The sequence below is a fragment of the Chrysochloris asiatica genome, unplaced genomic scaffold (genome assembly GCF_000296735.1).
Source record: "Chrysochloris asiatica unplaced genomic scaffold, ChrAsi1.0 scaffold00177, whole genome shotgun sequence".
In the NCBI taxonomy this organism is placed as follows: domain Eukaryota; kingdom Metazoa; phylum Chordata; class Mammalia; order Afrosoricida; family Chrysochloridae; genus Chrysochloris; species Chrysochloris asiatica.
Window position 1 is genome coordinate 1,905,017 of NW_006408695.1, and position 14,298 is coordinate 1,919,314.

Sequence of the window (14,298 nt, forward strand, 5' to 3'; positions counted from 1 at the left end):
CCCTAAATTGGTCACCATCTGGTGAACAACAACCAGTCAGCGCTGGTTAAAATCATGCAACTATTTGCTTTTTCACACAGCAATATTAGAGGGCTGTGCCATCCCTTCCTTTTCTCTGTGTAGCAACAGGAAGATTGAATGATTCCCTTGCAGGGAGATACTTATATTATTCATGTCAAAAGAAGAATTTTTAATACTCACCTGGGATTCAGAAACTGTATATGGGATTCTCTCTTTGCCAACAGCATTGAGAAATTTGTTTTATCTTTTATTCAATGGTTGATTCAAACCTGTGTTGAACATTTGCTCTTCACAGGCACTGTGAATAATGTTGAGATAAGGTAGACATGGCTTCTTTATTATAGGCCTGAAGTGAGAAAAAGAAACACAATATCCACTTTGACTTTAGAATACAAGAATTTCTTTTTCATTGTACAACTACAAGCATATGTGGCAGGCCTTTCAAACACACATTATTTTTAAACCTTATGATAGCCTTAAAAGGTAGATATCATTTTCCCTACTTTTAGTGGAAAGAGTCCGAGAAGCTGATTTGTCTATAGATAACACAACTGGTTAATGTCAAAACCAAGAGCAAGCCCCGTGTCAAACAGATTCTAAACACCACAGTTTTCCTATGTTGCATTGAGATAAATAATAACCTAATAACCATTTGTTGAATAAAATAAAGTAGTCTGGGAGTACTGATGGAGGAAGAAATTTTGCTTCTATTTGGAGGAGATCAAAGAAAGAAACATAGAGAAGGTTTCACTAGAAGGCGATGGCAGTTGAAGTGGTATTATGATTTACGCAGACAAAAAGAGAAAGGATTTAAAACAATAAGGAGAAGAGAAGAGCATTCATTCATTCATCTAATCAACTACCCTTTGAGACATAGATGAAATTATTGATACATTGTGTGATTCTGCTTTGGGAAGGTAGTAGGAAGCCTGCTAAACCCAAAGGAAGGTTTGTGCATGGCACTGAGGTGTGGGAAGGATGAAGCAGGATAAATCCTCTGACTATAGCTGGAGAATGTGTGGGAGGGAGTTGGAGAAAAGGCTAGAAAACTATACTTGAATAAGGCATTAGAAGATAGAGGAGGCGGGTAATAACATTTACCGTACTCTTTAGAGAGTGAGAACTGTGTCTTACTTGCCTTTATATCCTACAACACTGCTTGATATAACAATGTTTGAACAAATGAAGAAGTTAATAGAAGACTGTAGTGGGTCAGGTGCCTTTTAAGACTGGAGAATTTTCTAGTAGTTACATCAGGCTATCATCACACCTATATGAGACTAGTATTTATTTTTCCCATTTAAGAGACAAGAAAAAATGCTAAGGTTCAGAAAGATAATATGGCTTGCCCAATATCACAGGGCTTGAAAGATATAAAGCTGCATTATAAAGTTTGACTCCAGAGCCTGTGAAATTTCTCCATACTCTACCTGGATCCTGGAAGCTAAGCACGCTCTGTGTTGCTGCTGCTGTTTTAAGTAAGCTTTGCATTGAAGTACCACATGAATACCTAGAACTGCATCTACAGCACACCCATGCAACTAGCATTCAGGTCAGGAAACATCGCATTGCCACAAGCTACAGAGTTTTGACTTAGTATGGTAGTCAGTAATAGCTTCATTTCTGTTCCTGCAAAATGCTTCCTCTCTGGGCTTTATTCACACACAATATTCATGAGAACTTAAGAAATATTGAGTCTTAGCCTGCCTGGAAATGAAGGAGTCAATGAATGATAGTTTCTCCTTTGGGAGCATCGGTTCTTTCTCAGTTCATTGCTATCTTTATTAAACAATAGTACTAGAAGCATCCCTTGGGATTATTAGACCTAGGGTAGATCTGAATTTCACGCATTAAGAAGAAAAACAGCAGTGGGATGTCTCCATATATTTTTGAAAAATGATCTGTAGTTAACATACCGCTTTGTTGCATTCCCATACTCTTTATTTGTACAATTGAAGTTATCCTTTTGCCTAGATCTGGAAACTTGAAAAAGATGTAAGAAAATAAAGAGGCAGCAGGGTCCACGTGACAGTGTTAGGTGTCCTGCGTTCCAGTCTAGACCTGGTCATTCATTCCCTGTGTGATCTTGACACAGTCACTTCTGTTTTTTGACCTTGTGATCCCTTATCTTTACGATGGTCATTAACTTGCAATATTGTAGTAAACCTTGGCCATCAGCCCTTAACCCAAGAAGTGAATTGCTATCTAGTCAATTCTGATCTCTGGTAAGCCGATGTGTTATAGAGTCCCATTGTTCCATAAGGTTTTCTTGACTATAATTTTTATAGAAGCAGATGACCAGATTTTCCTTCTAAAGCACCTCTAGGTGGATTCCAACTGCCAAACTTTAGGTTAGTTGTTGTTGTTAAGTACCGTAGAGTCGGTTCTAACTCATAGCGACCCTATACAGGGTTTCCAAGGCTGTAAATCTTTATGGGAGCAGAAAGCCTCATCTTTCTCCTATGGAATGGCTGGTAGTTTTGAACTGCTGACCTTGAGTTTAGCAGCCCAATTTGTAACCACTACGCTACCAGTTAGGTTAGTAGTTGAGTACAATCTAACTGTGCTACCTAGAGATCTTCATCAGTCAAAACAAAAACACCAAGCCATTGCCCTCAATTTGATTCTGACTTACAGTGACCCTATAGGACAGAGTACAAAGTTCATGAAAAAATGAAATTGAAATGTAATGGGATTTTTCCAAGAACTTTTTGAAGCCCCCTTAAATAACTGCCCCATGAGCTCTTACTGAGCATCAAAATGACTTGTGGGTTGTTTTATATTTAATAATTAGAGAAACCCAGTCCTTACAGTGTTGTATGAGATGAATCACTTCATTCCAGAGATGATGCCAAACTAAAATCTGATATAGGGATGATTTCTAAATTCTCTGTCAAGGCTACATTTCTAGGATTATATTAGTTCAATCATCAATTTGGAAAAAATCAGTCACTTGTCTGTGTATTTCAAAATGAGCTTTTCTAAGAGAGTGGCCCCCAAATTTTTATCACAAAATTAATTAAATTTAAAATGCATTTGGTGAAATTTGCACCTATGTAGTTATTGAATTTCACCTTAAGTCCACAGGAAGGAAGAACAATTAAACACTTATTTGACTGTTTGCTTATACTCATTAACCTCCTATGAACTATAATATTGTTTGCTTATTTAAGATCTGATTTGCTATTTAGATAGGTTATCACATGTCAGAGAGTAGAACAATTAGTAAGGAAATATAGCATCTTGTGAGCAAAATGAACTTAAAAGTTAAATTTTCCAGTATGGGAAGATTAGAGAATGTTTTATGGAGTTGATATTTGAGATCAGTCTTGACAGAGAGATAGAATTTGTCAGGAAGAGAGAGAGACAGAAAGCGCTCAGGCTGTGGAATAGCATGGACAAAGGAAGAGTGGCAAGAAGACATGTAGCAAATGGTTTATGTTTCTTAACAGTAGTCTCTATCCCTGGGAACAGGTGGAGGTTAGGTGGGGAAGGTTGGGTAGAAGTTAGTCATAACAGACCTGGATAAGTTAAGGTATTTTCTTTCATTCCTGAAGCCATGATAACCTCCTGATGGATGGATTATGACAAAAAGATTGAATTAGCTAAGTCTAGCAGCTAAAACAAGTTAAGAGAAGTTGGTCTAGAATCCAGATTGTCTGAATCTGAAGTCTAAAGCTCATTTTACTGCCCACAGCTACACTAATATGGTCTGCAGAGTTGTCGTAGAATACCTAGGCTGAATGCACCTCCCTTAAAGACCCGCAGATTTTCTCCAACAGTCTAAGTGTTTTGAAGTGGGATGCTTTAGAATGAAAGATAGAATGAAAGCTAGACCTGGCATTTATAATGACGTTTCCCCTGGTGACTCCATCGCTTCCTCCAGGGTAGAGGGCAACAGTTACTTATCAGTGCAGACCAGCAGTACTTGGTGGGTTAGCATCAGGAAGCACAGAAGAGTATTGCATTAGAAACGGCAGAAGGAATTTTAAATGGGCCAAATGCAATTACTCAAGTTGGAATTTGGCCAAGGTTTCAAGATTTAATATCACCACTCATCTTGGGTCCTTGTAAAGACCCTCTGTGGTCAAAGACCTTAATTTTATTGTTCCTGTAAAATTCATGGGATAGCATTTCTCAGTCTCCCCCTCTTTAAACCAGAACTCTTTACTTTTTTTTCCTTGCCACAGTGCTTCCAATATGGTTTTGATTGCTGCTGCAGACACTAAGACACTTTCATTGCCCTGAAGGCCATTTTATTTATTGGTGCTAGGTTTCCAAAAGATGCATTTCTTTCCACCAATATGTTCAGCTGGCCACATAATAGCACAGACTGACATTTTGGTGACCATTCAGGAGAGCAGCAGATTGTGTAAATTCCACAGCTCTGGCATGTGAATAGTGAAAAACTTTTAAAGAATTTGTACAGATTGACCCTGATTTAAGGGGAAAAAGTCATAGAAAATATATAACGATAGAACATAGAGCAAGAAATAAAATCTAATGACATTTTTTTTTTTAAATCAGTAAGATATATCTAACTAACTAACTGATTTAATTATATATGTTGTTGTTGTTAAGTGCTGTCGAGTCAATTCCGACTCATAGCTACCCTGTACAGGATTTCCGAGGCTGTAAATATTTGCGGGAGCAGAAAGCTTCATCTTTCTTCTGTGGAACAGCTGGTAGTGTTGAACTGCTGACCTTAAGGTTCGCAGCCCGATTCATAACCACTGTGCTACCAGAGCTCCCTAACTCTCTCTCTCTCTCTCTCTCTCTCTCTCTCTCTCTCTATATATATATATATATATTTCTTTATCTATCTATCTAGATATATATACACATTTATATGTGTATACATATATTTAACTAAATGTATATATATATATATATATATTTGTTGTTGTTGTTAAGTGCCGTCGTCGAGTCGGTTTCGACCCATAGCGACCCTGTACAGGGTTTCAGAGGGTGTAAATCTTTACGGGAGTAGAAAGACTCATCTTTCTCCCGTGGAGCAGCTGGTAGTTTCGAACCACTGACCTTAAGGGTCGCAGCCCGATTCGTAACCATATATATAGTATGTTATATATCATATTACATATAAATACACACATACACACACACACACACACACACAAATATATATAAAAGAACCCCTGGTGAGGAGCTGTAGGATAAGCACTGGACTGCTAGCCACAAGGTTGGCAGTTCAAACTCATCAGCTGCTTCTCAGAAATCCTAGAGAGGGTTGCTTTGAGTCAGAACTGACTTGCTGACACTTGGTGGTGGCGGCGACGTGCCGTGGAGTTGGTTCCGACTCATAGCCACCCTGTACAGGGTTTCCGAGGCTGTAAATCTTTACGGGAGCAGAAAGCCTCCTCTTTCTTCCATGGAACCACTGGAGTTTCAGACTGTTGACTTTGAGCTTAGAAGCCCAGCTCGTAACCACTAGCTATCAGTGCTCCTTAACATATATATATAGTACTTATGGTTATAGACTCCACAGCACGTCACCACCACCACCACATATACATATATACTTGACAATTAAAATTCAAGAAGTAAAAAAAAATACATATTCATAGCAGCAATGGAGTCCTGGTGTGGCGCTGTGCATTAATGCGCCAGACTGCAAAGCCGTTTGAACGGAACGGTCGGTGGGTGGTTCAAGCTCACCAGCTGCCCCTCAGAAACCCTACACCAGGTTGCTATGGGTAGGAATCGACTTGACTGCACTTATCAACAACAACAAGGAGCAATATTACAGAATAGTTGAAAAGCAATATGACAATATCAAAATTTTGATAGGTAAATATATGATGAAACTTTAAAAAAATATAATTCTAAAAACATGGAATACTATTCAACTTTATTAATAATCAAATAAAGTCTAGTGCGAGATAATGAGAAACATTTTTTTAAATTATTAAAATAATTAAACTAATTTTGCTAGTAAAGTTTTGAGATTCACTGCTATATTTTCATGATGATAAAATTAACAGACACATTTCACAGTAGCAATTTGACAATTAAAGTCAAGATTTTTAAAATGTTATACTCTTTAAGCCAGAAATTCCAATCCTGGAAATTTACCTGAGGAAATAATTTAAACTAGGAGGAAGTAACATATATATGTGTATATATATATATTCCTTATAATAACAGTAACATGATTTTGTAAAACGTGGGCAATGATTTGGTTAATTTGGGACATCAGGAGATAGAGTATTTGCTGCCATAAGAAATTACAGTTATTTATAGAATATAAAGTTCTTATGAATTTAGTTTTTAAAACTTTGCTGTTGTTGAAAACATATACAGCACATCCTATACCAATTCTGCTGTTTCTGCATGTACTATTCAGGGGCATTGATTATATTCTTCAAGTTGTGCTTCCATTCTCACACTCTTTTTATGACTTGTTCCTCCTCCATAAACATGAACTCATTGCCTCATAAGGTTCCTATTTCATCTTTTGAGTTGTTGTTGTCAGTTTGATCCCATGTACAAGATAGATCTTGCAAGAGCACAATAATTAAGACAGACATTCCTTACTATTAAACTAAGCTATTGTTTGTTTTAAGAAGACTTCAGAGGATATTTTTGGTTTAAGGTTTAAAGATTATGTTAGAGCAACAATGATTTTGAGTTTTAAATACAAAATCTAAGGCTTCTGTATTTATAGCCATGTAACAAAATATAAAAATGAAAAGAAGTGAACTGTTAGGATTACAGGGCTGTATGTAAGCATTATGAGGCCTAACTTAAATTATGCTATGTAAATTTTTATATGTGCAGTATATTAAATTAGTACCATTTTCCTCATAAAAGGGATTCTAGTATCTCTTATTGTGTGGGAAAGTATTCAAAATAAATGTGTTTTCTCTATATGAAAAATGTGAAACCTTATAATATAAAGAACCATTTGGAAGATTAATAAAAATATAATGTTTTGTTTGGGGTAAAGGCAAACCAGTAAAATGAAATGCTAAACTATTAATTATTGAAAAATCCCCCAAATATAATGAAAATTAATATTTAGTTTTCTATATTTTATTATTTCTAAAGTATGTTAATTTCGAATACTTTTATTAATATTTTATTGAAAGTAGGTTTTTTTTTTTTCTTTTAGGTGTATGGTTTTATGAGACTAATAATCATCCTTTATGGGAATTTATTCATACCTAATTCTGCAAAACACTTTTGTCTTGGAATACATCTACAATTTTATAATGGTCATGAGTAGAAAAAATGATCTTCTGTATGTTCTTTGTAACATTCCATTTAAAAAGGATACCAGTGATTAGTTTCAACTTTTTATATATGAGAGGGCTTCAAAAAGCTAGTGAAAAAAATTGCATTATCTTTAAATTCCATTTTTCCACACACTTCTTGAAACCCACTCAGAGTTACCTAATGTACGTTTGTTTTTACCTCACTAATTAATTTGTGGTAATTGATATGTAGTTCAGACACTAATAAACAGATTAGATGTCCCTGAGATGTATTTGTTATTGTTAGGGATGTTAAGTGAATTCTGACTCATAGTGGCCATCTGTATAACAATAAAGCTCTGTCCAGCCTTGTACCATCCTAATAACTTGAGCATTTTTGAGCCCATTGTTGCATCCACTATGTTAATCCAACGCTTTAGGAGACGTACTCATTTGTGCTGACTTTCTACTCTACCAAACGTGATACTGCCTGGAATTATCCCTCCTGGTAACATGTCAAAATATATGAGAAGTCTCTCCATCCTGGCTTCTAAGGAGCATTCTAGCTGTCCTTCTTCCAGGACAGATTTGTTCATTTTTTCTTCTGGCAATCTGTGGTACATTTAATATTCTTTGCCAACACCATAATTTAAAGGCATCAATTCGTCTTTAGTTTTCCTTATTCATTGTCCAGCTTTCATGAATATGAGGAGATTGAAAATGATGGCTTGGATCAGACATAACTTAGTCCTCAAAGTGACATCTTTGTTTTTGAAAAATGTATAGAGGTCTTCTTCAGCAGAATTGCTCAATGCAATACTTTAATTGACCTCCTGACTGTTGCTTCCATGGATGTTTATTGTGAATCTAAGTGAAATGAAATCCTTTACAATTTCAATATCTCCTCTGATTATTACGCTGTTGCTTATTTGGTTCAGTTGTGAGGATTTTTATTTTCTTTATTTAATATGCTTCAGTTTCTCTAACTGTAAAACTAGGGTAACAGCCCACATTTCCTTTGCTATATTCAAATGTTCTGTAAATATTTGCAATCATATGAAACCATCATGTATGAAACCATTAACGTTTAAATGAAGAGTTTATTGAGGAGCAGATTACTGGACCAGGAGGAGGATGACAAAGTCTAAATTTTCCATACACGTGAGTCTGTAAAGAGCATTCCAGGAATGTGGAATCACAGAAAACAAGAAAGAAAAGAATAGCTTCTATCTAGCCCCACCATAACTGACTGGTTTTTCCTATTATTCATCTATATTCCTACTTGGTTTGGATTTCCAAATTTGGGACTGATTAAATGTGACTTCTTAAATAAGATATCTGACTTAAAAAGCTCTAGCTCAAAATGTAAGTTATTGTAAGGATTACATTAGATAATATACTTAAAATGCCTACAAAAGTGTCCAGCTCATCATATGTAAACAGAAAGTGGAAATTCCTGCCTCTCCCCTGATTTGACATGAATTTCTCATTTGTCTCCTGTCCTTAAGGATACCTTAAAGGAACCATGTCTGATACTAATTCGTATTCTACACAAAGTCTAATACAATTCCTTCTATGTAGTCAGTACTTGATATGCATCTATTGATTAGCACAAGTATTCAATGAACACTTTCTGAACTATTGGCATTGCAGCAGGAGATATATAGTTTTAAAATGTTTTCCTGGTTTACTGTGAGAATTACAATGTACCAAAAGCAAAAAAGCAAGCGAGTCAGGTTCTATATTCCTGTTTAAAAAGAGGGAAAGCCTTTCTCAGGAATCATTTTAATGATTACTATTATGTTTATGTACTTTAATGTACTTTATAAGCACTATTATCTGCAGCTTTATCATGAAAAATAAAGCTGTGTAAGAAAGCTTAAAAGTGGGAATTATTATTCCTTGTTTAAGATGAAGCTTACATTGGTTGATGTGACTTGTCCACTGGAAAATATATAATAAATGTCAGCAAAGATGGCCAAATCCAGATTTGCCATAATAGGTTTCCTTTGAGAAGCTGCTTCAGTTGTCACAAGTCCTTTTATGGCATCTCCAACATGGCATTATTATTTGCTTACATCCATATAACCCAGGGCTAGTTAGCATTGTTATGTGTTTGTTTCAGAATATTTCACTCTGAACTTCCAGCTAGCATTACACTGAGGCTTAATTAGACAAGTTGACTTCCCCTTGAGAAAGAGTACAATTTTTATTAAAATCACTGTAATCATCATCATTATTTCTTACAGGCTACACAAGCAATACTTTTCATATTTCATTCATATGAAATAACAACCACTTTATGAATTTCTTTATATATAGATGCCCACAACTCAGAGCTGAGGTTTTGAAAAGAACCTCGGTGTAAAATGAGAGGGTAAAATTGTCTTGTCTGCAAACTAATTAAATGAGGTTGGCATCTCAAGAGGGAGAAAGCCAGCATCTTTCCCAGGCATCCTTGATGGCAGCTGTCTGACACGAAATGAACACCATGTGATTTGGCTTGATCATGCCAGTTCTGCTGATACAACAGCCAGACATATTGTCACCTAAGAAACCCTTATGTGTTAGTCAACATTAAATTATGTGTCTTTCATCACATTGGCATGTCTTCATCTAAGGTATAGGAAGTAAAAATGGTACCCAGAACTTACTGATGACCCACTGAAGGATAAGAAAACCATACACTATAATCCACATCCCCTTAATGAGCAGAGAGGCTCATGCCTTCATCAAATCAATCATCATTGGCCACATACTCCCCAAAAAAGTTGCCATTTGTCATGAGTGCAGAGTAGAACTACACACCAAAAGAATTTCAGAAGTTGATAGCCAGATATTTCTTCCAAGGTAACTCTGTGTGGGTTTGACCCTCCAGCCTTTTAGTTAGTAATCTAGCACTTAACTCTTTGTACCAACCACGTACCTATTACAAAGTAATGTGCAAGACATTCTGGAGAAGTGTGTTCTGAATCATCCCCATTCTCTAACCTTAACAAAATTTTGGAATTGCACAGTGGGCAACAGCTTACAAATAGTTATCACAGAAGAAAGATGGAAGGAATGTCACAGTTACAGAGTGTAAAGGAGTTCAGGGAATTTAAAATAAAATAATGCAATATCATTCCAATTTCTTCCATCTGGCAAATGAGCTCTTCCATGTATATCCCTCAGTTTGAAATAATTCTGTTAAAACCTCATACTCACACTCTTACACTGTATCCTGTGTTGGTTTCCCTGACTTAATCACCATCAAAACATGAAAATTCTCTTTTGCCTTTCCCAGTCCTACTCTCTGAGAGCTTTAGAAGGAAAAGGGAGCTTGTTCTGCTTGTGAAGCTGTGTTAAATATTATGTTTTACTTTCTGCTCTTGGAATTCTTGTCATTTGTTATGGATTGAATTGTGTGCCCAACGTTCTCTAGTACCCAATTTGTGTTGGACCCCTAAACGCTATACTGTGAATATAATTCTATTTGGAAATAGAATAGAGTTTTCTTTGTTATGTTCATGAGGCCATATCAGTGTTGTTGATAAGTGCTGTTAAGTCATTTCCAACCCACAACAACCCTGTATAGGGTTTCCAAGGAGCAGCTGGTGAGCTTGAACCACTAACCTTATGGTTCAAGTCAACTTTGCAGTCTAGTGCATTAACCCCCAGCACCACACCAGGACTCCACATCAGTCATAAATTTCATCCCTTTTGAGTGATACAAAGAGCAGCATAGACATAGAGACACACAGGCACAACCTGGGGAAGATATAAAGACATATGAGGATCACCAGGAATGGAGGAGCTCTGGGCTTACAAATGCTGAGACTAAGATCTTCACCCAGGGTGAACAGAGCGAGTGAGCCTTCTCTATTATAACTGCGTTCCTGAATTTGGACTTCCAGTCTCCTAATCTGTGAGAAAATAGATTTCTGTTCCTTAAAGCTTGTGGTATTCTGTTACAGCATCAATAAAAACAAAGACAGCCTTCATACAGTTCAATTTCAAAGGACATAGAAATAGAAATGAGGAATAGGACCAATTGTCTAGACTCAAACTCAGGACTTCTAATTTAGGACCATCTCTTTAAAAGACAATGGAGAAGAGACAGCATCTGACAGCAAAATGCACAGTCCATTACTGGGAATTTTAAAGGTCAGACTGCAAGTGACCTGTTCTTACATGTGAACTTCACAATGACTAAAGAACAAATGTTCTGAAGAGATTAGCTGGATAAAATGACTATTATAAACTCACCGTTTATGTATGTCAGGACAAATGGAGCATCGTAACAGCATTTTTTTTCCCTGAGTTTCTTTGAAGTATGACAGAGAAAATTAATTTGAGACTAGAGAATAGGAAGGGTGAGTTATAAATTTGAAATTTGACATATAAGACATACTTATACAACGTGACTAGTCTGAAATAAAAAATGAATGTCTTAAAAAATCCCAAGTCCTTGTGAGGAAGCCTCTTTTCTTATACATTTTATATCAGTCAGACCTTTTTCTACTCAAACAAAGAAAATTTATTAGTGTTGCTTCTGTTTTCAATTCTGTTTCCAACAGTTGCACTTGATAGGACTTTCAAAGCTGTGATCTTTTGGAAGCAGATTTCCATCTCTGTCTTTTGAAGCCCCTCTGGGTGTTTTCAAACTTCCAAGAGATCGATTACTAATCAAACACTTTAACCATTTACATAACCCAGAAACTCCACCACATTAAGCCATGATCAAATCATCACCACAATCATCATCATGAAAAAAATACATAAGAAGTGAATGTAAATTATTTTTTCTGAATTAATACAATACACTGTGGGTTAATGCACTAGGCTGCAAAACTGGTTTGAACCACAAGGTCGGCTGTTCAAGCTCACCAGCTGATCCTTGGAAACCCTCTACAGGATCTCCGTGGGTTGGAACTGACTAAATGACACTTAACAACAGCATATATAGTGTACTGCTGTAGGATAAGTACCGAACTGCTAAGCGCAAGAACCATAATTCAAATCCACCAACTATGCTTGGAAACCCTATACAGGATTGCTGTGAGTCAGAACCAAGTTGACAGCACACACAACAACAGAAGCTTATAAACACTTTTAATTCTATTGCCACAGGGGAAAAATTTAAGATGCCAACTAAAATTAACTGGAAGAAAGATGAGGCTTTCTGGTCCTACAAAGATCTACAGCCTTGAAAATCTTATACAGGGTCATTATGATTTGGAACTGACTTGGAGGCACTTAACAACAACAACTATAATTAAACAATAACCTTTATGTATACATATTTACTTATATATCATATGTATGTAGGACAACTACAAATTTATGATGCTGATTGTTCACAAACATATACCTTTATTGTTGTTGTTAGATGCTGTTAAGCCAGTTCCCACTCTTAGTGACCTTATGCACAACAGAAGGAAGCACAATCCGGTCCTGCGCCATCCTCACAAACATTGTTAAGCTTCAGTTCACTGCTGCTACCACTGTGCCAGTCCATCTCATTGAGGTCTTTTTCTTTTTTGCTTACCCTCCACTTTAGCAACTATAATGTGCTTCTCCAGGGATGGGTCCCTCCAAATAACATGTCTCAAGAGTAGGAGATGAAGCCTCACCATCCTGGCTTCTAAGGAGTATTCTGGCTGTACTTCTTCCAACACAGATTTGTTTGTTTTTCTAGTAGTCCATGGCACTTTATATTCTTCTCCAACACCATGACTCAGATGCATCAATTCTTCTATAGTCTTCATTATTCATTGTCCAGCTTTCACATACATATGACACTATTGAAAATATCATGGCTTGGGTCCAGTGCATCTTAGTCCTCAAACTGATGTTTTTGCTCTTGAATACTTTAAAGAGGTCTTGTGCAGATTTGCCTAATGCAATATGTCCCTTGATCTCTGGATTGCTGCTTCCATGAATGTTGATGGTGGGTCCAAGCAAAATGAAGTTTTTGACAACTTTAATATTTTATCCACTTATCATGATGTTGTTTCTTGGTCCAGTGGTGAGGATTTTTGTTTTCTTTACATTGAGGTGCAACCCATACTGAAGGCTGTGATCTTTGAACTTCATCAATAGGTATTTTAAATCCTCTTTGGTTTCAGCAAGAAAGATTCTATCATCTGTATATTCTGGTTATTAATGAAGTCTTCTTCCAATCCTCATATCAAATTATTTTTCATATCATCCAACTTTTTGGATTATTTGCTCAGTGCACAGATTGAATAAGAATAGTGAAAGAATACAACCCTGGTGCACACCTTTTCTGATCTTAAACCATTCAGTGTTCCCTTCATGTACATATATACAAACACACACCCTGTATCAGGCAGGTGTGAGATCTAAAACTTGACAGGACTGCCTTGTTTTTCTATGTTTTATAATTTTTACAGCTTTGGCAGGGTGCAGTTTCATCACTTTCATTGTTTTAATCTAAATTATTTGAATTTTACTTCTCTGACAGGTGTCAAGTTTCCACCTTACATAGGTTCTGGCTTTTGCCACATACATATATATGCATACACATACAGAGAAAGACACATGTACAGTACTTCATGTAGAGCTTTATTCCTATGTGTTGTTGTTGTTAAGTGCAGTCGAGTCAGTTCTAACTCATAGCAACACTGTATAGATAGGGTTTCCGAGGAGCAGCTGGTGAGCTGGAACCAACAAACATGCAGTCCAGCACATTAGCCCGCAGTGCCAGAACAGGTTTTCATATATAGGCATATCTCAAAGATATTCTGAGTTCTGTTCCAGGCCAATACAAAAAAGCAAATTTCACAGTAACAGGAGTCACAAGAATTTTTTTGTTTCCTGATTCATATGAAAGTTATGTTTACATTATACTGTAGTTCATGAGGAATCTGTACATGGATCAAGAGGCAGTTGTTCGAACAGAATATGGGAACACTGAATGGTTTAAATTTAAGAAATGTGTGCGACAGTATTATTCAATCTGTAAACTGAGCAAATAACCCAAGAATCTGGGTTATATGAAGAAAAGCATGACATCAAGATTGGAGGCAGACTCATTAACAACCTGTGATATGCAGAT